The 26061-nt window shown below is 40.3% G+C and overlaps 1 long non-coding RNA gene across 2 annotated transcripts in view; it reads right to left on the reverse strand.

Annotated features, from left to right (window-relative positions):
- Positions 1 to 15849: 15849 nt before the first annotated feature.
- LOC309629631 overlaps positions 15850 to 26061 on the reverse strand; it is a 63401-nt gene continuing 53189 nt past the window's right edge. For both annotated transcript variants that reach the window (XR_014245148.1, XR_014245149.1), the window contains 3 exons: positions 24042 to 24071; positions 20289 to 20438; positions 15850 to 16279 (listed from right to left, as the gene is read on the reverse strand). This is a non-coding gene — a long non-coding RNA (uncharacterized lncRNA). The remainder of the gene's footprint in view (positions 16280 to 20288; positions 20439 to 24041; positions 24072 to 26061) is intronic.

Raw genomic sequence — 26061 nt, forward strand, 5'->3', positions numbered from 1 at the left:
GTCCCTAGGCCCCAGAGTCCACTGGAATTATTCAAACTAGCCCATCCTAAGCCTGCTTGCCTGCCTAGGCTGTTCCTTTCCACAAGAACCACAATCAAGCCTTTTGCCCATATTTCTCCCACTCCCTTTGCTTTCTGACCCACTCTGGTGCTTCCCCGTGTGGCCCCCCCCCATGGCACCGAGCACCCCCTCCTTTGGGAACTGTGAGTAACAAACTATCATTTCAATGGCAATCATTTCCTGATCAGTTGGCCTTAATGAACCTCAAGTTTTCTATTAATACACTATAAGTTTTCCTGGGGGGAAGAGAGAGTAAAAGATTGAACGTTAGTTGCTGGGCCCACACAGTTGTAGGCAAATTGACCCCAGAAAGGAGCCTTTAGTTACTCACTGAGAGAAGAGAGTCTTACATCTTATAAAGTCATAAGTCTATACTGAGGTTTTCAACCCAAATCTAGTTTCACTAAGTCATTTTCTTACGGTAACCTAACACGAAAGTGTCTCCATGTCTGCTCTCTTTTCCTCATCTGAGCAACAATCTTTTTATCATCTTTTGGAAAGGACATCTGTGCCAGCTTCAATGTATAGACAGTGGACCTTTGAACAACACAGGTTTGAACTGCATGGGTCCACTGATACATGGATTTTTTTCAGTAGTAAATACTACAGTACTACACAATCCAGGGTGGTTGAATCTGTAGATATGGAACCCCAGATACAGAGGACGGCTGTAAGTTATAGTCAGATTTTCAACTGTGTGAAGGGTCATCGCCCCTAAACCCCACAGTTGATATTGTTCAAGGATCAACTATATAGTCACATTTATTCAATCAATTAGAAAACACATATTTATTGAGCACCTACTGTATGCACTATTCTAGGCTCCTGGGATACAACAGTGAACAATACAGACAAAAATCTCTAATCACACGGAGTTTATAACCCAGTGAGGTAAGACAGACAGTACACAAAATAAATGGTATAGTATGTTGAGATTAGCAGGAAAATAAATCAAGAAAGGGAGATAATGAGTATCAGAAGGACAGGGAGTTCACTTTTTTTTTTTAATAACAGCTTTATTGTGATACAGTTCACCCTTTAAAACTGCCCAGTTCTGTGGTTTCTAGTGTATTCACAGAGTTGTGCACCCAAACCCACAATCTACTTTCAGGACATTTTCATACCCAGTCTCCCCACCAAAAAAAAAAAAACATACCCATTAGCAGCCACTCGCCTTTACCCCCTCTCCCCAGACCCTGGCAATCACAGATCTCCTTCCTGTTTCTGGATTTGCCTGTTCTGGACATTTCATATAAATGGAGTCCTACAATATGTGGCCTTCTGTGTCTGGCTTCTTTCAATCACATAATGTCTTTAAGGCTTGTCTGTGTTGGAGCCTGTGTGGGCCCTCCATTCCTTGCTGTGGATGAATAATACTCCACAGTATGGAGAGACCACCATCTATTTATCTATTCATCAGTTGATTGAACATCTGGGCTATTTCTACTTTGTGGTTATTGTGAGTAATGCTGCTCTGAACATTTGTGTACAAGCTCTTACATGGATATATGTTTTCCTGTCTCTTGGGGATAGACCTATGAGTGGAATTGCTGGGTCATATGGTAATCCTATGTTTAATTTTGAGGGAGAGAGTTCCATTTTAAATGGAGTGGTCAGGGGAAGCCTTATGGATAAGATGACATTGAGCAGACATCTGAAGGTGGTGACCTAAGTGAGTCATACATGGAGATGGAGGGAGGACATGCCAGGCAGAGAACAGAAAGAGAGAAGGCAAGAGCACAGGCGGTGTGTCTGAGCAACAGCCAAGTACACTTGTGTGGCTGAGATAGAACAAGAAGGAGACCACACATTGACCTACAGGGCCAACCACCGAGTTAGAAATATCACATTTGAGTACAATTTGTTAATATGTTTTTGAGCAAATGGGGCCACGTAGCCCAGCCTCATGAACTGAATTTCTTGCCTCAATATATTCACAAGAGTTTCCTTAATTGACTGATTCCCATTTCATCCAGTGTCATCCATGATTCTGTGTTCTCCTGACACGTTTCGTCAAGGAATATGCATAATGTAAGAGCACAATGGTTATAGAACAAAGACTCAGTTACAGAGGTGTCTCTGGGTTCGGGGGTGGCATGGACGGGTACACCGCTGCCCCAGCCGGGTAAAGAAAGTGAACTGGAAAGCCCATCACCAAGTTCTGGTAGTGCCCACCATTTCCCAGCCCTGGCAAAGCAAACCAAGTGAAAGTTCAGGAACAGCTGCATGATCACAGACCCCAGCAGGCTGCCACGGTGGTCACTACAGTTCCTGGATCACCTCTTCTTCTGTGCTGGTCAAACAGGAGAACTAAAGAGTGACCTGATGGGCTTAATCACTCACTCCTCCTGGAAGTCTTGATTTCTGTGGCTGTCACCCAGTTTCCCAGGACAGCCTTGGGTTATGATTTAATAGGGTGATCAGAGTTCTAAACAAATGGAGTATGTGAATGGCTAGGGGAGGCTCACTGGACACAGAAGAGATGGGGGCAGGGGAGCTGTGGTCAGGTGATGCTGCACTGAGGAAATGATGTCTTGGCTAAGATCTGAACAAAAAGGTTTTTCTAGGTATGAGCCAAAGCACCCTAGGAGAAAGAATACCACGGACAATGGCTCAGTAGGACCCTTTAAAAAAAGCAATTCACTATGGCTCAAGTGTGATGGGGAATGCAGAGAGAAGACCAGCCCTGGAAAGCACAGCCTCATTGTAGAGCGTTCTTAGACACACAGAAGAGTCTGGACTTCATGCTAAAAGCAACAGGCAGGAAAGGGAGGATTTCAAGGAGGGAAGTGACATGATAAGGTTTGATGTGGCTGATGGTTATGGATTGAACATGAGCAAGACCAGAGGAAAGGCACTTAGATAAAATTCACAGTTCTCTCCATGACTTTGGACAGACTGAGTGTGCCACTTTGGGATGTCATAATATGCAGATTTGAGTCCCACCTCTGCCACCAATTTTACTTAATATGAAGAGCATAAATACTCACTGACACAACAAATACACCCCAGTAAGCCAAATCTGACAAGATCAGACCAGTCCAAATTCAGCCACGTGAATGCTGTAATTATTTTGAAAAAGACCCATATTAAGAGGGTTGGTTTGCCTACCTATCCTTTCTGAGTCCTTCTTTTTAACTTAAAAATTATTTCAATTGAGTGAAAGCAACTATAACAGATATGTGTATATACGCATGTTATATGTACACAGAAACATACAATCATTGTAGGTTTTCTCTCCACTAAACTAACATGTCATCAAGATAATCTTTTGCTTTGAAAACTTCCCAATGGGGGATGGGTTTTCTTCTATGAATGAAACAGGGGTTTGAGCCAAATTTAAGTAGATCTTAAGGGACAGCTACCCTTAGCTGACCTCGAGATTTATACTGGTAAAAGGAAAGAGGACTCTGGGACCTCCATTGTATTGCTGTTTTTCATAAAACAAATAAAGCCTTATTTGCAATTGCATCTTTGAAAATAATCTCCCATCATCATCACTTACCAAAAAAAATCTTTCCTTTTCTTAGGTATATTTCTAGTTTCTTCCTTTGCCTTCCCCCAAGACACATCCAATGAACTTTTAACCAAGAATAGGTGTTCACAAAGGAAGCACTCTTATATGAAAATGGTCATAATCTTTTAGAAAACTTTATCTACCATCTGTAGCCCTTTCTCCTTGGGTCTGTGTGTGGATGATGGAAGAACCAGTGGTTTAATGCTCTGCCATCATGAGGACTGTGCATTTGATCTGGAAGCTCCCTGCTCTTCATTTCTTGCTCAATGCTTCCATTTCTTTGGTGTTATTCTTTTCTACACATACACACACACACACACACACACACACACACACACACACACACACCCCACAAAGCCTATCTTTCCATCTTATTTCTTGACACTTTTAGAACGAAAGCTGCTATATAGCTTTTACCCTTAAAGCTGTGCCTGTCACATAAGATGGCCAACAGGCACATGAAAAGATGCTCAACATCACTAATTATTAGAGAAATGCAAAGCAAAACTACAATGAGGTACCACCTCACACTGGTCAGAATGGCCAACATCAAAAAGTCTACAAATAACAAATGCTGGAGAGGGTGTGGAGTAAAGGGAACCCTCTTGCACTGTTGGTATGTAAATTGAATGTAAATTGCTCCAGCCACTATGGAGAACAGTACAGAGGTTCCTTAAAACACTAAAAATAGAGTTACCATATGATCCAGCAATCCCACTCCTGGGCATATATCCAGAAGAGATGAAAACTCTAATTCGTACATACATCCTATGTTCATACATACATACATCCTTATGTTCATACATACATCCCTATGTTCATAGCAGCACTATTCACAATAGCCAAGACATGGAAACAACCTAAATGTCCATAAACAGATGAATGGATAAAGAAGATGTGGTACATCCATATAGTGGAATACTACTCAGCCATAAAAAAGAATCAAATAATGCCATTTGCAGCAACATGGATGGACCTAGAGATTATCATACTAAGTGAAGTAAGTCAGAAAGAGAAAGACAAATACCATACAATATCACTCACTCATTCCACATATTTAGATATGTGGAATCTAAAATATGACACAAATGAATTTACGTACAAAACAGAAAAAGCCACACGGACATAGAGAACAGACTTGTGGCTGCCAAGGGGAGGGGAGGTGGGGGAGGGATGGATTGGAGTTTGGGATTAGCAGATGCCAACTATTATACATAGAATGGATAAACAACAAGGTATAGCACAATGAACTACATTTAATATCCTGTGATAAACCATAATGGAAAAGAATACCAAAAAATGTGTATATATATATATATATGTGTGTGTCTGTGTGTGTGTGTGTGTGTGTGTATAACTGAGTCACTTTGCTGTACAGCAGAAATTAACACAACATTGTAAATCAACTATACTTCAATAAAATAAAAATTTTTAAAAAAGCTCTGCCTGTCATTTCAATTCAGAAATATGGTCTTACCAAGGGAAAGAATGGCTGGGAAGAATAGGAATCCCGATATTTGTCATTAATGATTTAAAATCAAAGATTCAAACCCCAAGGAATTTGCAGGGTTTCTGCCCAGGAAGCCATACTTCTTTGCCTTCAGTTGATTTTAGATGCAAGGCCCACAGTGATTGCCTGCTTCCTTCCAAATCTATAGGCGAAAAGAGTAAAGACCAAAATGCAAAACTCAAGCATTATGTTTGTCTTTCATTTTTAAAGCCTGTTTTCTCTTTACTTTCTACTATTTTGAATCAATTAATCCTTAGCAAAAGAATCTCTGACCAAAACATGAAGACAGAAAAGCATGGAGCCAAAATCCACTTCAACAAAGTTGGTCTGAAGCCATAGAATAAGCTCTTTTGGAATTCACAACTACAGCTCATATGTCTGAAAGGAGCACTCACTGAGTGAATCCACAAGAATTCAATGGAAATACAGTGGCCAACACTTTGGTAGCACCTGGTGTGAGGTCTTTGCATCCATTAACCCATTTCTCCCTAACAAAAACTGTGAGGTAGATATTACCATAACCATTTTACAGATGAGAAAACTGAGGCATAGAGAAGTTGTGTGACTCGCCATAACTCACCAAAGATCACACATGCTAGGAAGTAGCAGAACCAAGAATCAAAAGTGAAGCTGTCTGTATGGTACTGGCACAAAAACAGAAATATAGATCAATGGAACAGGATAGAAAGCCCAGAGATAAACCCACGCACATATGGTCACCTTATCCTTGATAAAGGAGGCAAGAATATACAGTGGAGAAGAGACAGCCTCTTCAATAAGTGGTGCTGGGAAAACTGGACAGCTACATGTAAAAGTATGAAATTAGAACACTCCCTAACACCATACACAAAAATAAACTCCAAATGGATTAAAGACTTAAATGTAAGGCCAGACACTATCAAACTCTTAGAGGAAAACATAGGCAGAACACTCTATGACATAAATCACAGCAAGATCCTTTTTGACCCAGCTCCTAGAGAAATAGAAATAAAAACAAAACTAAACAAATGGGACCTAATGAAACTTAAAAGCTTTTGCACAGCAAAGGAAACCATAAACAAGACCAAAAGACAACCCTCAAAATGGGAGAAAATATTTGCAAATGAAGCAACTGACAATGGATTAATCTCCAAGATTTACAAGCAGCTCATGGAGCTCAATAACAAAAAAACAAACAACCCAATACAAAAATGGGCAGAAGACCTAAATAGACATTTCTCCAAAGAAGATATACAGATTGCCAACAAACACATGAAAGAATGCTCAACATCATTAATCATTAGAGAAATGCAAATCAAAACTACAATGAGATATCATCTCACACCAGCCAGAATGGCCATCATCAAAAAATCTAGAAACAACAAATGCTGGAGAGGGTGTGGAGAAAAGAGAACACTCTTGAACTGTTGGTGGGAATGTAAATTGATACAGCCACTATGGAGAACAGTATGGAGGTTACTTAAAAAACTAAAAATAGAACTACCATATGACCCACCAATCCCACTACTGGGCATATACCCTGAGAAAACCATAATTCATAAAGAGTCATGTACCAAAATGTTCATTGCAGCTCTATTTACAATAGCCAGGACATGGAAGCAACCTAAGTGTCCATCATCGGATGAATGGATAAAGAAGATGTGGCACATATATACAATGGAATATTACTCAGCCATAAAAAGAAATGAAATTGAGATATTTGTAGTGAGGTGGATGGACCTAGAGTCTGTCATACAGAGTGAAGTAAGTCAGAAAGAGAAAAACGAATACCGTATGCTAACACGTATATATGGAATCTAAGAAAAAAAAAAAAAAAGGTCATGAAGAACCTAGTGGCAAGACGGGAATAAAGACACAGACCTACTAGACAATGAACTTGAGGATATGGGGAGGGGGAAGTGTAAGCTGTGACAAAGTGAGAGAGTGGCATGGACATATTTACACTACAAAATGTAAAATAGATAGCTAGTGGGAAGCAGCTGCATAGCATAGGGAGATCAGCTCGGTGGTTTGTGACCATCTAGACTGGTGGGATAGGGAGGGTGGGAGGCAGGGAGATGCAAGAGGGAAGAGATATGGGAACATATGTATATGTATAACTGATTCACTTTGTTATAAAGCAGAAACTAACACACCATTGTAAAGCAATTATACTCCAATAAAGATGTTAAAAAAAAGTGAAGCTGTCTGACCCCAAAATCAGTGCTTGTACTGCTGTGTTATAATGTCTGCTTGTGCTTTGGCACAGCCAGAAAAACTTGGAAATAGACTTTAACCAATTGTTTATGCCTAAAGCACATGCATGCATCATGAAGGGATAAAACAACAGGTTGCTGGTTTTTTTAATAATGAAAAGTGGGGTAAAAATATGATTGACCCAATGCCTGTACATTTCTGTTTTGAAAATGACTTTTAGCCAGGAGTTATATTCTAACTTCTTAACAATTTCATGTCATGGGGCCAACCGGTGGGAATGGACAGTGGCCAGGACTTTGGAACAGGGTCCTGGGGCCCCCCTGTGGAGACGGGTGCTAACCCTTTAGTTGCTGGATTGGGGGGCAGTGGAGAGGAGGGTGTCCCAGGGGAGGAGCCAGAGCAGTATGCTATTTACCTACGGCTGCAGAAGTGTTTCACCATTTTGTTCATCAATAGGAGCAAACCAGTGCATCCCAGCAAGGTCAGCCCCACTTCCAGCCCACCTGTCCTTATCCTGGCCCTGTGTGCCACACTGAACTCTGGTAGCAACTGCCCTCTTATATTTCACACCCACTTGAAGGAGATGGATGGATATAAAATCTTGAACCCTGGATCCCACAAAGATCTCTTTTTTCCCCCAAAAGATTCCCACGGCTCAAGAAAAAGGCTCCAGAATACAGAATAGCCAATGAACATGGTGGAAGTGTTATTTATTGTGAATCAACACGTGAAGAGCCAGATAATTAAATTCACAAGATGGCAATAGAGAATTCGTTTAATAGCCAAACATTGATAACATGGACAATGCAGGCAAAACTGTTAAACCCAACTGATGATTCTCTTATTTTTAACCGTATATCATTTACAACAGTAAATGATACAGCATCCCAGGGTTATGGGCTAACCCTTAGAGGCCATCGCAGCAGGATCTGACTTGTGTCTGTGGCCAGAGAGGCTCTACTGATCCCACAGAGGCTCTCTGGAGAATTTAAGGATTTTCCCACAAATTAAACTGCCTTAGCTGTTTGAGGAGGGACCAAAAATAATAGGAACAAATAAACCTGCCCTTTGGAGTCAAAGAGGGTTTGAATCCTAGTTCTACAACTTCCTAGCTGTGTGCTCCAGGGCTGACCACTTAACTTTTCTGAGCCTCCATTTCCCCAGCTGGAAATAAAATTCTGTAAAAATAACACTTAGGTCTTACAGTCATTGGAAGGATTAAGTAAGGCAATCAATGAAAAATCCTTTAAAGAGTATCTGACACCTAGCAAACATTCATTAGGTATTAGTTCTCTTTTCTGACCAAGAAATTCACATAACGCTTGGGCTCAAGGCGCTGTGCTCTGGGTCACAAAGGTGAATGACAGATGCATTCTATAATGCATCTACAACCGAAACCTACAGTCGAAACTCCCTTACTTGGTATTTCCTCAAGAGAAATAAAAAACATTTGTGTACAAAACAGACTTGTCTGTAAATGTTCATGGCAGCTTTCTTCAAAATAGCCAGAAACTGGAAATGACTCAAATGTCCATCAACAGATGTATAAATAAACAAACTCTGGTAATCCCATACTCAGCAGTAGAAGGGTACAAACTGAAATGAGAGGCAAGGGGGCAGGGCACAACCATCAGAAGAATGACATAGGGACTTCCCTGGTGGTGCAGTGGTTAAGAATCTGGCTGCCAATGCAGGGGACACGGGTTCAATCCCTGGTCTGGGAAGATCCCACATGCTATAGAGCAACTAAGCCCGTGCGCCACAACTACTGAGCCCGTGCTCTAGAGCCTGCGAGCCACAACTACTGAGCCCAAGTGCCACAACTACTGAAGCCCATGCACCTAGATCCCGTGCTCTGTGGCAAGAGAAACCACCACAATGAGAAGCCCGTGCACTGCAACAAAGAGTAGCCCCCAGTTGCCGCAACTAGAGAAAGCCCGTGCGCAGCAATGAAGACCCAACGCAGCCAAAAACAAAAAACAAAAAATATGACTTAGCCATAGGACATGACAAAAACTGGTTAGAACCAACTAGGTCCAAGATGGCAGAAGAGTTGACTTCCAGTGGACATTGAGCCTCATACACTCATTGTAATACATTAAAATAAGCTAAATGACACACCCACCAGCAGCATGACAGTTCTGAGGCCGACCATCATAGATCAAAAAGTGGGCAGTGGCCCAATTCCTGGAAATCTCTGCCCCTCCCCCAAAATAGCTGGAATAATCTTCCCGCTCATTAGCCTATGAAATTACCCAGCCCATAAAAACTAACCTCCCCATATTTCAGGGCCTCTCGCCTTCTGAGATGGCCCACACTCTGTCTGTGGAGGGTGTTTCTCTCTAAATAAATCCACTTCTTACCTATCACATTGTCTCTCACTGAATTCTTTCTACAACAAGACATCAATAACCTGAGCTTCATTAAGTCCTGAGACCAGGTGTGTGACCTTAATTAAAAGACGGTGGGACTTCCCTGGTGGTGCAGTGGTTAAGAATCCACCTACCAATGCAGGGCACATAGGTTCAATCCCTGGTCCGGGAAGATCCCACATGCCACAGAACAACTAAGCCCGTGCACCACAACTACTGAACCTGTGCTCTAGAGCCCACGAGCCACAACTACTGAGTCCGTGTGCCACAACTACTGAAGCCCCTGTGCCTAGAGCCCGTGCTCCACAACAAAGAGTAGCCCCTGCTTGCTGCAACTAGAGAAAGCACGCGTGCAGCAACAAAGACCCAGTGCAGCCAATAATTAATTAATTAATTAAAATAAAAAAAGAAAAGACCATGGGTTCAAGTCCCAGTCTGGGTTGCACGGTTTCTAAACTACTGATTCAAGCACCAACATGGATGACTCTCCGAAACATTTTGAAGAGGGAAAGAAACCAGACAAAAAAGAGTAAAGAGTTGTTTTACTCATTGATATGAAGCTCTAGAAAGGGAAATCTATAGTGTCAGAAAGCAGTGTCCTGGTTGCCTGGGGATGGGCTGGAAGGGAGGGATTAGCCACGAAGGAGCACAAGGGAATTCGACTAGGTGATAGAAAGGTTCTGTATCTTGACAGGGGTGTTAGTTACATGGATATGCACATTTGTCAGAACTCATCAAACTGTGCCCTTAAAATGGGTGCTGTGGTATAATATGAAATATTTCTGGTCTTTGTCTCCAGTTCCTGGCACAGGGCTCCTAAAACCCTTGGAATTTCCTTAGTGATAAAAGTGGATCCAAAAGAGCCCCTTTGAATCATGAAGTGACTCATTGAGGAGTTGGGGGGGGGGGTCTAGATGGCTTCAAGATGGGAGCTGATGGACAAGAAAACCAACCACGTGATTAGAAGGTTAGAACGCTCATTGCTCCCCACCCTACCTCCCAGGAAGCGAGAGGAGATGGAGATTGAATTCAGTCACCAGTGGCAATGGTTTAATCAACTGTGCCTACATAAGGAAACCTTAATTTTTCTATTTTATTTATTTATTTTTAATTTTATTGGAGTATAGTTGATTTACAATGTTGTGTTAGTTTCAGGTGTACAGCAAAGTGATTCCGTTGTACATATACGTATATTCATTCTTTTTCAGATTCTTTTCTCATATAGGTTGTCACAGAATATTGAGCAGAGTTCCCTGTGCTGTACAGTAGGTCCTTGTTGGTTCTCTATCTTATATATAGTAGTGTGTGTATGTTAAGAAAAAACAACAACTCAGATAAGTTTCGGGAAGCTTCCTGGTTGCTGAACACGGTGATGTACTTGGAAGTGGTGCTGCCCTACTCCTTAGGGACAGAGGCTCCTGTACTCAAGACCCTTCTGGACCTAGCCCCATATACCATTTACCGAATAAAGTTTGTGTGCCCAACACACAGTGAGGCCAAATAAACAGAAACATCGGAGTTTGGAGCAGAAAAAGGTTTATTGCAGGGCCAAGCAAGGAGAATGGGTGCTCAAAAAAAACCCCGAACCCCCGGATGGTTTGGCGGGAAAAGTTTTTCTAGGCAAAATTTGGGGTGAGGGGTGCAGGGTCTGTGGCTGTTTTCTGATTGGCTGGTGAGGTAACAGGGCAGGGCTCCAAGAATCTTACCCTCGGCCTGAAGTTACCATCCTCCACCCAGGTGGGAGCTCTGGTTCTACAGAAGAACTCAGAGATATTATTATTTATATTGTATCCCTTGAGGAGGAGCCAGGACCCTGCCCCAAGGCTGCACTATTGCTCCTTGACTGCTCCTCCCTTGTCTCCCCATCCCCTCCCTTCCCTGATTAGCAACTGTTTGAATCTAACCCTTTGGAACTCAGGGAAGGTCAAGGAGGCTGAATGAAACCTATTTCCTACAAAGAAGAAACAGGGGACACAGAAGGTTTTTGTGACCAGGAGCCCCACAGGGTCCTGCAAACATTTTTTATAACAGACCACAGAGAAAAGTGACCTGCTACAAAACAAGCAAACTAAAATTCATGTCCTGGGACTAAGGTATACTTTACCTCATTAAGTCATTCTAGGAGCCTGAAGGAACCATCCCCTCAGCTACAACTACCGTGAGGGTTTGGCTGCTATGGGTGCATCACTGGACGGTGGTTGACAGGTAAGCCCCAGAGGACTTCTGGGCACTCCTTCAGCATCAGTGAGTGGAGTGTACCCAAGGACAAGCAGACTGGAAAAGACAGATGACAATTTTTAGTTTTTCTCTCTGCAACCTAAGACTTGGGGTCTAAAGCCACCAATCAATTTCTAGAGTATTGTCATCTGACAGTGGTTCAAATCCCTCTAAAACTAGGGCTGGCATTGGTGGCCACAGTGAGCAGCCCAAGAACTTGAGAATGAGGGGAATGGAATTACCCTCTAATGCTTTTTTCTGTTTGTTTTTGGGGGTTTTTTGTTTGTTGGTTGGTTCAGCCGCTCGGATTGCGGGATCTTAGTTGCCCAACCAGGGATCGAACCCGGCCCCGGCAGTGAAAGCGCCGAGTCCTAACTACTGGACCACCAGGGAATTCCCATTTTATCTTATTTTATTTTATTTTTTTGATGGTTTAGCTAAGAAACCAGCACACAGTGGATCACAGCCAGCAAGTACAAGTCACCTTGCTCCGGGACCTGGCACTGAGTCTAAAGACAGAACACGTGGACCAGAGGAGGCCAGGGAAGGAGGAGCTCTGCGGGCAAGGCCCCACTGCCCACCGCCCGGCCAGGGGCGTGGCAGTGGTCAAGGGCAGAGAGGAAAGTGTTTGTTGGGAGGCTGGTCCTGGCCTTGGATCAGAACACACATAGACCTCTGTCCCAGCGTGGCCGTTCTCAGGCTGTGTAACCTCACACAAGGACTGAACGTCCCCGTGCCTCAGTTTCCTCATCCATGAAATGGGTACCGTGTCCACCTCACCAGGTTACTGCAGGGATCACGTGGAGCCCTTGACACAGAGCCCGACTTACAGCGGGCACCCCATAAATGTCAGCAAGTAAAAGTACTATGAAACACAATATCCAGCAGCCTAATTTTAATCCTAAACGGTGAGTTTGCTTCCCGTGAGTCGGTGAGGAAAGGCATCACCCTCCTGAGCTGACAAGATGCGTCTGCTGGACTTGACCGAGTTCCCCCCGCGTTCTTCCCTGACCCCCGCACCCTCCATGCTACTCACACCCACCTGGCGGAGCCCTCTCCCGATTTGAATCTTCCACCCCTGAGAGCATTACTACATCTGTAACAATCTCCAGATGTCTGGTTCTGGAAGACCTGTCCGACCGACTGATGTGTTTTAGAGATTTCACAACTCATTTTTTTCTACTTACGAGAAAGTCCTTCCAAAACAAATAGTCAAAAAGCCGAGTATCTCAGGCACCCGTGAAAAGAAGGCTTTTGCAAGGATCATGAGTCTACTTCCTAACATTTGGAAATACGTTGTATTAGGATTAAAAGGCTTAAACCAGGAGATGACAATCAGCCATTTGGCCAAAAGGGGCTCTGTTTACACTTAGTGAGGAGCTAGAGCCATTTACAGGCTAAAGGACAATCCTGTATCTTGATCAAAATTGTCAGTAGGCAATCAGTTGTTGACCGACTTTAGACTCCTTCTATGTAACGCAAGGGTGTGAAATTCAATCAATGACTGGTTTTAATGGCTTTTAAGAATGCACAACATTTTGCCCAAAATTAATTGTCTTGGATAAAGGCATTATAAACAATATACTGATTAATTGGCCAATGGGTTTGGAGGGGTTTTGTTTGTTTTTTTCTGTCTGATGGACAAATACTTTATGCCCACCTTCTTGTGTGTGTGTGTGTGTGTGTGTGTGTGTGTGTGTGTGTGTGTGTTTGCTTTAATCCAATAACTTTATTCCTTGGCATGTATTATAAGAAAATACTCCATTATCAAATGCTTTACATACAGAGACGTTTGTCATAAAATTATTTGTAAGTGTAATGATGTATGCCCACCTTCTGATCTCAACAGTACACTGACCCGCACGCGTAGCCAGCGGGGCTCCAGGACAGCGATGCTGTATCAAGGAGCTTGTCTTTTATCACCACCTAGTGGTCCTTCTCTATTATTACAACTCACTAGGGTCGTCTTACCCTCACCACCCTTGCACAGGTTTGACACTTAACATTGTTTTTTAAAGAAAACTTTTCTAAATATTCCTCAAGGAACTTTGTAGGCAAAACATTCCACTCCCTTTCTACACCTCTTACATTTAATCTAGAAAAGTCGATGACAACGATAAACCCTCCTTATTGCATACCTTGGATCTTTGTACCAAAGGAAGATTACAACCCAAAGAAATGCAAGGAAACCCCAAAGGGGAAATGTGGAGAAGGAAGTATTTACTGTTCAGTGGTTAAAAAATGTACTCAAATTTCTGTGTACTTGCTTTTCAAATTAAAGAATAAAAAAGAAACAGTTACTTTGAATGTTCAGGCCCTCTGTAGACTAATCAACTCTTTGAAACTCTATTAGCTTCAGATCACCATAGAATTGCTCCATGTCTCTGGTCTTTTCTCTTTTTTTGCAGACGGATTTTGCTTATTCACTTGGGTTTTTCTTTCCAGTTATTCTTTTTTGCATATTTATAATGCTGTTTAGTTTCTAGAAACTTCCTGTATTGATAAAACATGTGGATTTTTTAAACTATATTTTGATATCACACAGCCCATATTTGTCACTGTGCCACTGGACCCACTAGCCACTGGAGGTTATAGGTGAAGCCAAATCTGGAAGAAAACTGATACTAGTTACATGGTATTATTGACCTAAGTGATTTTTGCATTTTAATAATATTTAATAGAAAATGAAATGTGAGTGACCAAAGAATATTTACTAGAATATTAATTTCCTAACTACAGAAAGACAACATAAGAAAAAATTAATTCAATTTAAATAAGTGGTCTACTCTGCTTATTATTAGCACAAATATTTATCTTCATTTAAAAATATGAGAAATAGGAGGGAAGTTGGCACCTAGCTAAATAAATCTATCTCCATCCTACTCTACCACAAGGGCTAAGAGTCAGCCCAAGCAACAGCAAAAACTTAAAGCCTATTTGGGTGTGGAGGTGCTATAAAATTGTGATGCTTTTTAGACAGGATATAATTTAGTGCAACGAAGTACAAAATAGGAACTAATTTTTAATTATATGAATTTCCATCCCACTGCAGTCTCTCACCTTATTTTTAACTAGGGAGAAATGTCTTCAAAGTAGTCTACTTCAACAATTTGGAATAAAATCATCTTCATTCTCTTCAAAATGCCTCTTTCTGTTACTAGGGTAACAAGAAAAGAGCTGTTTGCCAGAGTTCCTGTGAGCCACACGACTTCTGCCACCAGAGACTACATTCCCCAAAGACACCAACAGACTTAGCTGCAAAATCAATAGGCAGATTCAGAAGGAGGAAAAGTTTATGGCCACTCCAAGCTGATGGCCATCATTGTCCTTAATTAGGAAAACAGCACGGGGAAGGGCCCTTCTGAGAGTACAGAAGCAACGTCGGCTGCAAGAAAAATACACGGAGCGGCACATACGCAGATAGGGGAGAGATGTCAGCAACATCTTACCATAAAGAAAAACATAGCTATCAGACACTGAGATGGGGCAGGTGAGCAGAGAATCGCTTCAGACCTACCTGGTGAACAAGTCATGGGGCCGGACCAGCTCTTGCTGAACAGACACTCAGCGTCAAGAGGCAAAATTACAGTCACGGGCTTTGCACGTAGCAGCCACGACTGCAAATCAACCAACGCAAGAGAAGCAGAAGCAGCCACTCCCTGCAGCGCAGAAACGAGCAAAGGGCACTGGGGTGGCTAATTTATTTGTCTGCATCATGACCCCCACACATGTGGACGGTAGTGACATTTAAACAAGGCTTCGGAGACAATGTATGCAGCTGTGTGAATAATATAAAATACGACATAACAAGACATAACATTTGAAATCATGGACCAAATAATCAGTGCAACAAAAAGGATCCATCCCAATGGAGACAGAAAAGTTCTGCTGAGCATTCAGACTCTGCAAGAGACAGATTGAGTTCAGGTTGTACACAGAGAGACTAGAAATGAAGAAATCTCCTCCTTGGGACAAGATATTTGCTATTCATCTTTATTAGTATGATTATTCTCTATGAATCTCTTCATTTTCAAAGCTAATTCTGAGAAAAGTAGCATAAGGCACATACAAAGAAATACTTTTGTCATATCACAAAGAGAAGTTCTATATTTTGAATTTTTTTTCAGGGTATTAGAAGGTCTATTCATGCAGAGCAAAAAAAAAAAAAATTAAGCAAAGGCCACAAATGTCAGGCCCATGAAGGTAGGCATGTGTTGTCTTCACATTTGATTTCATGTTGATATGATTAAGCAGGTATATGCACGGAGATCTAACCGTGTCGGATCATACAATTCCTCGGTGAACCCTGGATGTACTGACAGACGTGTGCTAGCTTCGGGCCAAAGCATTTTGTTGAATTTGGTTTGTGGGAAGAGAGTTGAAATGGTGCTTCGTGGCTTGGGTTTCCTAAAAGAAAGGGGAAATATTAAGGAGAAGACTGTTAAAGAGAGACAGAGAATGTTTATCAAAAACTGAACTCTTCAACATACAATCAAGGGAAGTATTGCTTTTTATTCTAGAAACCACTACTCATCAAGTGCAAAGAAAGGAAATTAAATTTTTCTCATGGAAAACCAAATGATGTTTATATCCTTTCTCTGTGCTAAACTATCAAACATAGAAGGAAGTTGAAATCTTCCACAGACGTAGAGAACAAACTTATGGTTACCAAGGAGGGAAGTGGGGGCTGGGACTAATTGGGAGACTGGAATTGACATATATACACTACTATGTATAAAATAGATAACTAATGAGAACCTACGGTATAGCACAGGGAACCCTACTCAATGATCTGTGGTGACCTACATGGGAAGGAAATCCAAAAAAGAGGGGATATATGTATACGTATAGCTGATTCACTTTGCTGTACAGCAGAAACTAACACAACATTGTAAAGCAACTATACTCCAATAAAAATTGATAAAAAATTTAAAACTTTTTAAATGCAGAAGGAATTGAGAATGATTAAAAGGGAAGTGTTAAGTAAATACTAAGCAGATATTATCGTAAAAGGGACGTAGACATTGTCTCCTAATACTGGTAGGAATGTCTGTGGGCCGTTTCTCTTATAATTTTGAAATTAAATAGTCATAAAATACCATTGCTTAAGGCAAGAAAATGTAAGAATGTAAAAATAAAGACATAACAGCCTTTGGAAATAAATTGGATTTATTGGATTTCAACATTAAAAAAAAAAGAAGGAAGTTGACATCTTCAATTATAGTTTCCCCGCTGCGTTTTCATGGAAAATGGAGAGGCTGAATTTACAGCTTAGTCCTGGGGGAGGACATTGAAATGGTCCACAGCTAGACTAGAGGTCAGTATTAAGCATCAGCCTGTTAGGAGACAGAACTCAGTCTCAGACTATACACTGCTTCTCCTGGGGCATCAATTTAGCATCAATTTCAAACACAGGAAATGAGAAATGTTTCATAGTTCCATTCATTGCCACAGTCCTAGAACCATCTTTTCCAATAAAATGCCTGGCAGATCCATGAGCCATGAGATGGGTTTGTCTTTAGACACTGAATGGTCTGCCCAGTGAAATGCATGACTGCACTGCCATGTTGCATTTTCAAGAAGGACATTGGATCTCTCCGGGGGTCGGGAGTGGGATTTAGGAAGCTGTCTGATTCCTTCCTTCACTGTCAGGCATTTTGACCTCATGACAATATAGTAATTCCAAACTAGAAGCCATCAGAGAAACAGTCAAAATGGGCTGGCCACAGTGATATTTGCCTTTCTTTTTTCCATAATCAGCCTATAAAGCCATCTGGCTACATGAAGGATTCCCTCTCAGCTGTGTCATTTCACATTCAATATTTTTTTATAAGTACATTAAAACTGAATAATTTTAAAAGAACATTACAAACGGAGTGAATGGAAATGAATTTAAACAGTACTTATGAGTCTTTTACTGTTGGGGGAGTTGGTATAATGATAAACATTGGCATATTCTCCTTTCCCATCATTCTTCAGATAAAATTTCTAAAAGTAAACTCGCCACTTTTCTTTTTTTCCAAAACTGAGCCCCTATTCATTCCTTAGAAATGGGATTAGGGACACTAATCAGACTGACAACAGACTGCTCAATAGTAATGTTTTATTTTCTTTTATTTAGAAGAAAATAAAAAATAAAGAAAGGAAATGGGATCACTTCCAAAAAGACAATCATTTGGCCCTAAAATTGATGTCTATGTGTCCACAACTTGAAAGAAACCACCTGGGAAAACATCAAATGATGGGCTGGATTTGCTTTGTAATTTGAATAAAGGAGTGATGAAACTTTCATGGTTCGATAATACAATGTGATGGTTACTCCCACCAGCTACAAGATTTCCTAAAAATATATTCATTTTTTAATAGTAGTATTTTATGTATAAGTGTAAGTAAATTAAGAGGGGAGATTCATAATATTCAAATTGGTCTTTGGTACATAGAGCAGAGCTGTTTGTTGGACGATATTTACAAGCACTGGGGATTTCTTTTTCCTTATCCAGTTGAACCCTTTGTCCACCCTTCACTAGACAGGCTCCAAGAGTGACCGCAGACCTTAACTGAAGACCCGCTGTGTGTCCAGGGCTCACTCCCTCATTCTCCTCTTCTTCCTGCTCCCCTGATATCAACAGCCCCCAAATCTATCTTACATGTTTCAGCAGAGGCATAATATGGACAGAAAGGAGACTAAAATTTTTTTAATTTAAATTAACAAGAACACTTATGGCACCAGAGCAAACTGTAAGCCTCACTGCCCTAGAGAATAAACAGCTGCCTTGGTTGCAAGGTCAAATAATGTCAATAAAAACATAACATTTACATGGGTATTTGTTAACTGTCTGTTAAACCAGATATTTTTATAGCTCTTAATGATCTTTCGATGTTTTCATACCTACCGTCTTATCTGTATGGCCCACAATATTTGAGCATTTCCCCTGTGATCTCAATGCCCACTATCATTATCTTATTAATGTATTTATGTGGCACTCACCAGACTATTAAGAAGTACATAATTCTTTTTCATCGTCAGTATAAGTTTAAAATTACAAGGCAGCACTATGGAGAACAGTATGGAGGTTCCTTAAAAAACTAAAAATAGAACTATCATACGACCCAGCAAGCCCACTACTGGGCATATACCCTGAGAAAACCCTAATTCAAAAAGAGTCATGTACCACAATGTTCATTGCAGCTCTATTTACAATAGCCAGGACATGGAAGCAACCTAAGTGTCCATCATCACATGAATGGATGAAGAAGATGTGGCACATATATACAATGGAATATTACTCAGCGATAAAAAGAAACAAAATTGAGTTATTTGTAGTGAGGTGGATGGACCTAGAGTCTGTCATACAGAGTGAAGTAAGTCAGAAACAGAAAAACAAATACCATATGCTAATACATATATATGGAATCTAAAAAAAAAAAAGGTTATGAAGAACCTAGGGGCAGGACAGAAATAAAGACACAGATGTAGAGAATGGACTTGAGGACACGGGGAGGGGGAAGGGTAAGCTGGGACGAAGTGAGAGAGTGGCATGGACATATATACACTACCAGATGTAAAATAGGTAGCTAGTGGGAAGCAGATGCATAGCACAGGGAGATCAGCTCGGTGCTTTGTGACCACCTAGAGGGGTGGCACAGGGAGGGTGGGAGGGAGATGCAAGAGGGAGGAGATATGGGGATATACGTATATGTATAGCTGATTCACTTTGTTATAAAGCAGAAACTAACACACCATTGTAAAGCAATTATATTCCAATAAAGATGTTAAAAAAAAAAATTACAAGGCAGCAAGTGTACTTGTCAAAGTTACCTCAAGTGACTTCACCATATTCCAAAGTGTTTCTACATGAGTGTTTGGGCTAATATTGAATAAATGAATATTTTGATACAAATCAATGAATATAATTGAATAAATGTAATATCAAGCACTTATCGTTGAATCTCTAGTAGCAATATCTTTTTTCATGAGCAGCCAGATTTGTGGTATTTTTAGGTTGTAATTTCTTGCCATTGTTATGAACATCGATTGTAAACTCTCCTAAGGATATGTAAGTATGTTGGTCAGTAAAGGAGTCCATGTGATAGAACGCTGATAACAGAACACATCCTGTGCTTTCACTTAAATAAAGAAGAAGAGGAGGGAGCAAGTACAAAACAAACTCTTCCTCACCTCAAAGTTATGCTTTTTCCTAGAAATCATACCAACCACAGGCCTTCCTCGCCCTAGCGCCCAAGAAACGGGTCCGGTAGAGTTCACCAGCCCTGCGGCTCCAGGAAGGGGCAGCCCAGGGCCTCGGGAAGACAGACAAATAGATCGAATTGAAATCCACTTCTATCACCAAGTGAAATGTGGTCTACATGGCAGACGGTAATAAACAAACCTTCAACCCCAGAGCGATGTGGCTACCTGGACAAGTGGAAGAATAAAGCATGAAAAGGCCTAAGAACCTTCTTCTTCTTCTCCTTCTTCTTCTTCTCCTGGCCCCTCCTCTTCTCCTTTCTCAGCTTCCTCTTCCTCTGCTTCCCCTTCTGCACCCTCCGCGGTTATTTCTTCCGTCTTATTGTAATAAAAATTACATTATTATTGAAAAGTGTAAGGGTCAACAGATACAGTGAGGAAAAGAGTGTAAAACATCAGACTAGAGTTGAGGGCCTCCTACACACCCCACCCAACACACAAACACACTGCACACATACAACACACACACACACACACACACACAAAGACATCATCTTCCTAAACACAGACCCCACAATCTGGGATGGTTCTGCAGGGCAAAACATTAATTCTAACAAGTTTCATGACTCCTCTTAAGCATAGAGTCTTTACTCATATTAACAGATTGCTCTCATCTTGTTGCCTTTAAAAATTCAGAAGGCAGTTGGAAGAATAAAATACAGAAAGAATCTCAGCAAATAGAATTTTGTCAGAAGGGATGAAGGTTTTAAATGTATAAGCTGGTTATATTTGTTATAGCGAGCTAATTTCTTGAAGCCAAAGTTATCAGCAACCTACATATATAATCTGAAACTACTTTCAAATTAATAATACGTTTGTCTTATTTTTATATATAAAAATGGGATTTTAAAAAATGGAAGCTTGTCTAGTAAGAGAGAAACTAAAGAAATTATTATTGGAAAGATACATAGATAATGAAAAGTCGCTGTATGGAATAGGCTAAAAATAACTATTAGGTCTAAGAATAGGGATTAGTTTGATAAAATAATATTAAAAATAATGAAGCAGATCTATATTTACCATCCCCCCAAAAAATATATAGATTAATTACATGAACAAAAGTAGATTACAGAAGCGTATTCATCAAAGTTTGATAAATATGTGTATGTGTATGTGAGTATGTAGCTAGTGGTTCTCTCTGGGTAACGGGGTTATAAGATATTTTTATTTTCTGTTTTTATCTGTATTTTCTAAATTTTCTATAAAGATTATGAATTTTTTGTAATTTCAAAAATCAACAAAAGTTTTGGGAAGGAGTTTCTTTTGACATTTGGGACCTTCTTTAATGTTGATGACCTTCCACTGAAATACCTAGACAATACACGTGACTTTTGGTAAATATTCTCTCTGTCCTTGAGTTTTCATTTTTAATTTAGCCCTCTGATTAGCATTTTTAAATGATTAACCCAAAAATGTTCAAAAACAATATTCTTAAAAGTCTTGATTACAATAAAGGTCACTGAGATTTGGCTAACATGAGAGGATGGAATAGAAGTAGGGAGAATCCGAGAATGTCACTTTGGACCTGCCCCCAGAATCCACTAACATCCTCGGAAAAGATTCATCCACACATTGACATGATGCCATCCCTGTTAGGGGTTAAAGTTAAAACTCCCCAACATCCAGATAATAAAGTGCAGATTCGACAGGCAAGCCAACTTGAGGCTCCCACACAGTGGGGAAATGGCAAATGTCACCTCTGAGGTACTGCCTTGGGTCTGGGCACAATCATTGGATTTCTTCGGAGCATGGTTAAATGCTCACATCCTGTCATGAAAGCTACTGGGCTTCATCGCTTCGTATCCAACTGCATCCAGTCCTGAGGCTGCTGACACTTGACACGGGGGGCCATTTATTTAGTGCAGGGTGTCCATATGCATTTTGAGCGAAGAAGCAAGGCCTGCGGGTTGGGGTAGGGGGACAGGGTGGGAGCCAGTACTGAGTGCCTGCAGCATCTCCTATGTCTTCACTATTCAGAATCTGTAACTAAAATATTTAAAGAAACTGATTTTAAATGCAAATTAAAGGGCAAATGCTCCCAAACAGGGTTAAAAAAAAAAATTCTTCTCAAGTCGTCAGTGCTCCCTTGTGGGAAGGGATGAATTAGGAGCTCAGGATCGACATATACACACTACTATGTATAAAACAGATAACCAACAAGGACCTACTGTATAGCAAGGAAACTATACTCAATAGTTTATAATAACCTATAAGGGAAAAGAATCGGGAAAAGAATCTGAAAAAGAATATATATATTCTATATATAGAATATATTGAATATAGATATGGATATATATATTCTATATATAGAATATATAGAATATATAGAATATATAGAATATATAGAATATAGGTATGGATTTTTTTCTATATATATAGAATATATAGAATACAGATATGGATATATATATTCTATACCTAGAATATATATATATTCTATTTATAGAATATTTAGAATATATATATATTCTAGGTATAGAATATATAGAATATATGGATATATATTCTATGTCTGGAATACATAGAATATATATATGCATATATATATATTCTACATACAGAATATATAGGATATATATGGATATATATTCTACACGTAGAATATATATTCTATATATAGAATATGTACAATATATATATTCTCTGTGTAGAATATATAGAATATATATGATATATATTCTATATATACAATATATAGAATATATATGGATATATATATTCTATATATACAATATATAGAATATACATGGATATATATATTCTATGTATACAATATATAGAATATATATATGGACATATGTATTCTATGTATAGAATATATATGGATATATAGAGAATATATATATATATATATATCACTTTGTTGTACATCTAAAACTAATACAACATTGTAAATCAACTCTACTCCAAAAAAAAAAAAAAGACCCCCACACACATACAAATAATAATGCTCCCCCTGGGTAGATCCCCACTAGAAATCCTGGAACCATGTGGTTACCTAATGTCAAATATCTTCCAGATGCTAAGCGATGAGCTGCATGTTTAAACCTCATGGTGTCTAAGGTACACACCTGTGGTGCAAGACCTAAAATTAAGACTCAGTATTATCTGCTGCCTTAACATCTGGTAAAATCGGGAAGACTTAAAATGGCCTGACCACTGGTTCACCTCCCCTTCTGCTCCCACAGATTGGGTCTCCCACCTGAGCAGCCCTCCTTATCAAGGGACCAGACACAGTGCCTGCTTATCCCCCAGAATTATGCAAACAGGCCAATCACATCCTCCACGTGGACCAGGGGACACCCCACCCTGTTGATACTACAAAGCCTGCCTCCCACTGCCCCCAATTGTTCACTCTGGTCCCAAGTGACCCCCCCTGTGGGGCCCTGCATGTGTGGATAGCCTCATCCCTTGGGCTTGGAGAACGTGTGACTAATAAACCACTGTCCATCTCACCTGTCCAGTGGCAGGTGTTGTGCCATTCCTGTAAACAGAGGGAGAGAATCCCTCCCTCACCAACAAAGTGAATAGCAGGCAATCAAACAACACCAGTAAGCACCATGCAAGCTGCATAAAGTGTGTGTTACTCAATGGGGTGGGAAGAAAAAATAGAGAAGAAATCTCCACTGAAGGACTTGGTCCAGCCTGGCCTGACTTCACTGACGACACCTTCACCACAGGAGGCTCAGAAAAGAGTCCAAAGCCACACCCTGTTTCCCCATCAATCTCCCTTTGATAAATGTATCTCCATCTTATTTTATTTCTCTTCTTGGCAGGCTAAAGGAGGACTTTCTGGGAGTGTGGGTTGCATCCGCTTCTCTGTATCATGAAGAACAAGGAGAATGTGGCTAAAGCTGCAACTCTCTCACCTAAAAGATGCTTTTGTTAAGTACAACACGACTGTGAAATATGCTACTGTACCTCTTCTGTTGCTGTCTCTCCCTCTTCTTCCTTAAGTCCATAAACAGAAATGAAAGAAAAATATAAATTCGCATAAGTTTTTAAGTTGAATCTAAAAATTAAGCAAACTGTATAGCCAATATTTTATAATAACTGTAAGTTAAAAGTAACCTTTAAAAATTGTATGAAAATAAAAAAATTAAAACACATAAAAATTTTTTAATTTAAAAAATAAATGAAAATTAAGCAAACTATAATAAAATGCACGTTTATCAAAATGAAAGACATCTATTTATTGAGAAAACATATCAATAGCAAAGATATGATAACTGAGCAATGCCTACTTATTTCATCCATTAGATTTCAAGCCCTTGGAATATTATGAAATTAAAGACATATTTTCATCACTCTTACTCCTGAGAAAATATAACTAATTAGTAATACTGCTTAATTATATGTGTGATTCTGTATCTATATCTAAAGCATATTGCAGACCTATAGAGCTATCAGGGAAATTTCAAACCATATACGTAAGCAATTCGAAAATTTGAACAAAATTATGGCTTTTTGGCTTCTATGTCCTTATAAGCATGCCTTTACTTCAGTTCTGAACCAATTAATAAAAACAGATCAAAAGCTTTTTCAGCATCAGAACAAAATGATAACATTTCTGAACCATGTAATATTTAAACACTGATTTCTGGTTAAAGAAAGAAACTTTAAGGTAAGAAAGGGTGAGGCCGTCCTGGGCTCAAACAGGTCTCCACACTGCCAACCCACTGGAATTTCTATTTCCCCCAGATCAAAGTGGGAGAACCAGGCGATATCTCCTAAAATTGCAAAGAAATAAGAACCTTCCCATCCCTGAGCTCATGGAATTTTGGACTCAGGAAGTTGAAAGCAATCTCATATTTGCTTACATCCTCTTACCCAGTCCCTTCTATGGACAGATGAGGACACCAAGACCACAGAGTTAAGTAATGTGCCGAGAATCAGAGCACAAGTAAGCAACATGACCAGGACTCACTTCAAGATTCCTTGTTCCTAATTTAGTCTCTTTCCTACTCTTCCATGATGCCTCTCAAGATTCTCATGGAAGGCAGGTGGTGGAGGACCCAGCACACTGCCACCTGCTCTGGCCCAGCCTCACATTTTTGGCCAGCTCCAGAGCAATACTCTCAGATTTCTGAGACTGGCAAAGAAAATTCAAAATGTGAAAACCTGATCCAGCCAGCCAAGATTGAGTCAGCCCAAGAGGTTCTCCAGCACTGGGAATCTCCAAATTAATTCTGGCAACACAGCAAGTTTTAAAGCTAAAATAAAGTCCAGGAAAAGAGAGCCCTGCACTTGTTGCAAATTCCAGGTGTTGGTTTCTCAGCGATGTGTTGATTGCACCTCTTTAATATTGTCTCATTCTGCCCATGCCTTGTCCTTCCTTTGCCAGGACCACCATCTTCTCTCACCGGGGTTACATCACCTCTAGTCTTCCTTATCTCCAACCTGTTCTCCACACAGTAGCCAGAGATGCCACTCTAAAAGACAACCCACCTTACCATGCTGCCCTCGTGTTGAAAACTTTCCATCTTTTCAAGATAAATCCATAATCCTTAGAACAGTTGAAAGGCCACCATGATCTGGCCCCTGCTCACCTCTCTAGCCTCATGATTCTTTATTTCAGCTAACAGTCACATTTCTCACATCAGCGGCACCTTCCAGGACACTGCTTAAAATGATCTTTTCAAGGAAGACTTTCCTGACCCATAAGCCTGAGTTAAGGGACTCCCTTATTTGCTACCATAATCATCATTTATTTATCTGTCTCCCTAAATAGTCTGTGTACTCCTTGGGGCACAACTTGTGTCTTTATTCATTTCTGGATCTCCAGGACCCAGCCACTGTCTGGAACCAAGGTATAAGCTCAATAAATGTGTTAAGTGACTAGATAAATGAACCTATAAAGTCTCCTATTTACTCTTTAGATCTCAAAGAACATTCATTTTCTTCTTATCCACATGAGATCAAATTAAAATTCACTATATGC

This window comes from Balaenoptera borealis (assembly GCF_965194805.1).
Source record: "Balaenoptera borealis genome assembly, chromosome: 5".
Taxonomy (NCBI): Eukaryota; Metazoa; Chordata; class Mammalia; order Artiodactyla; family Balaenopteridae; genus Balaenoptera; species Balaenoptera borealis.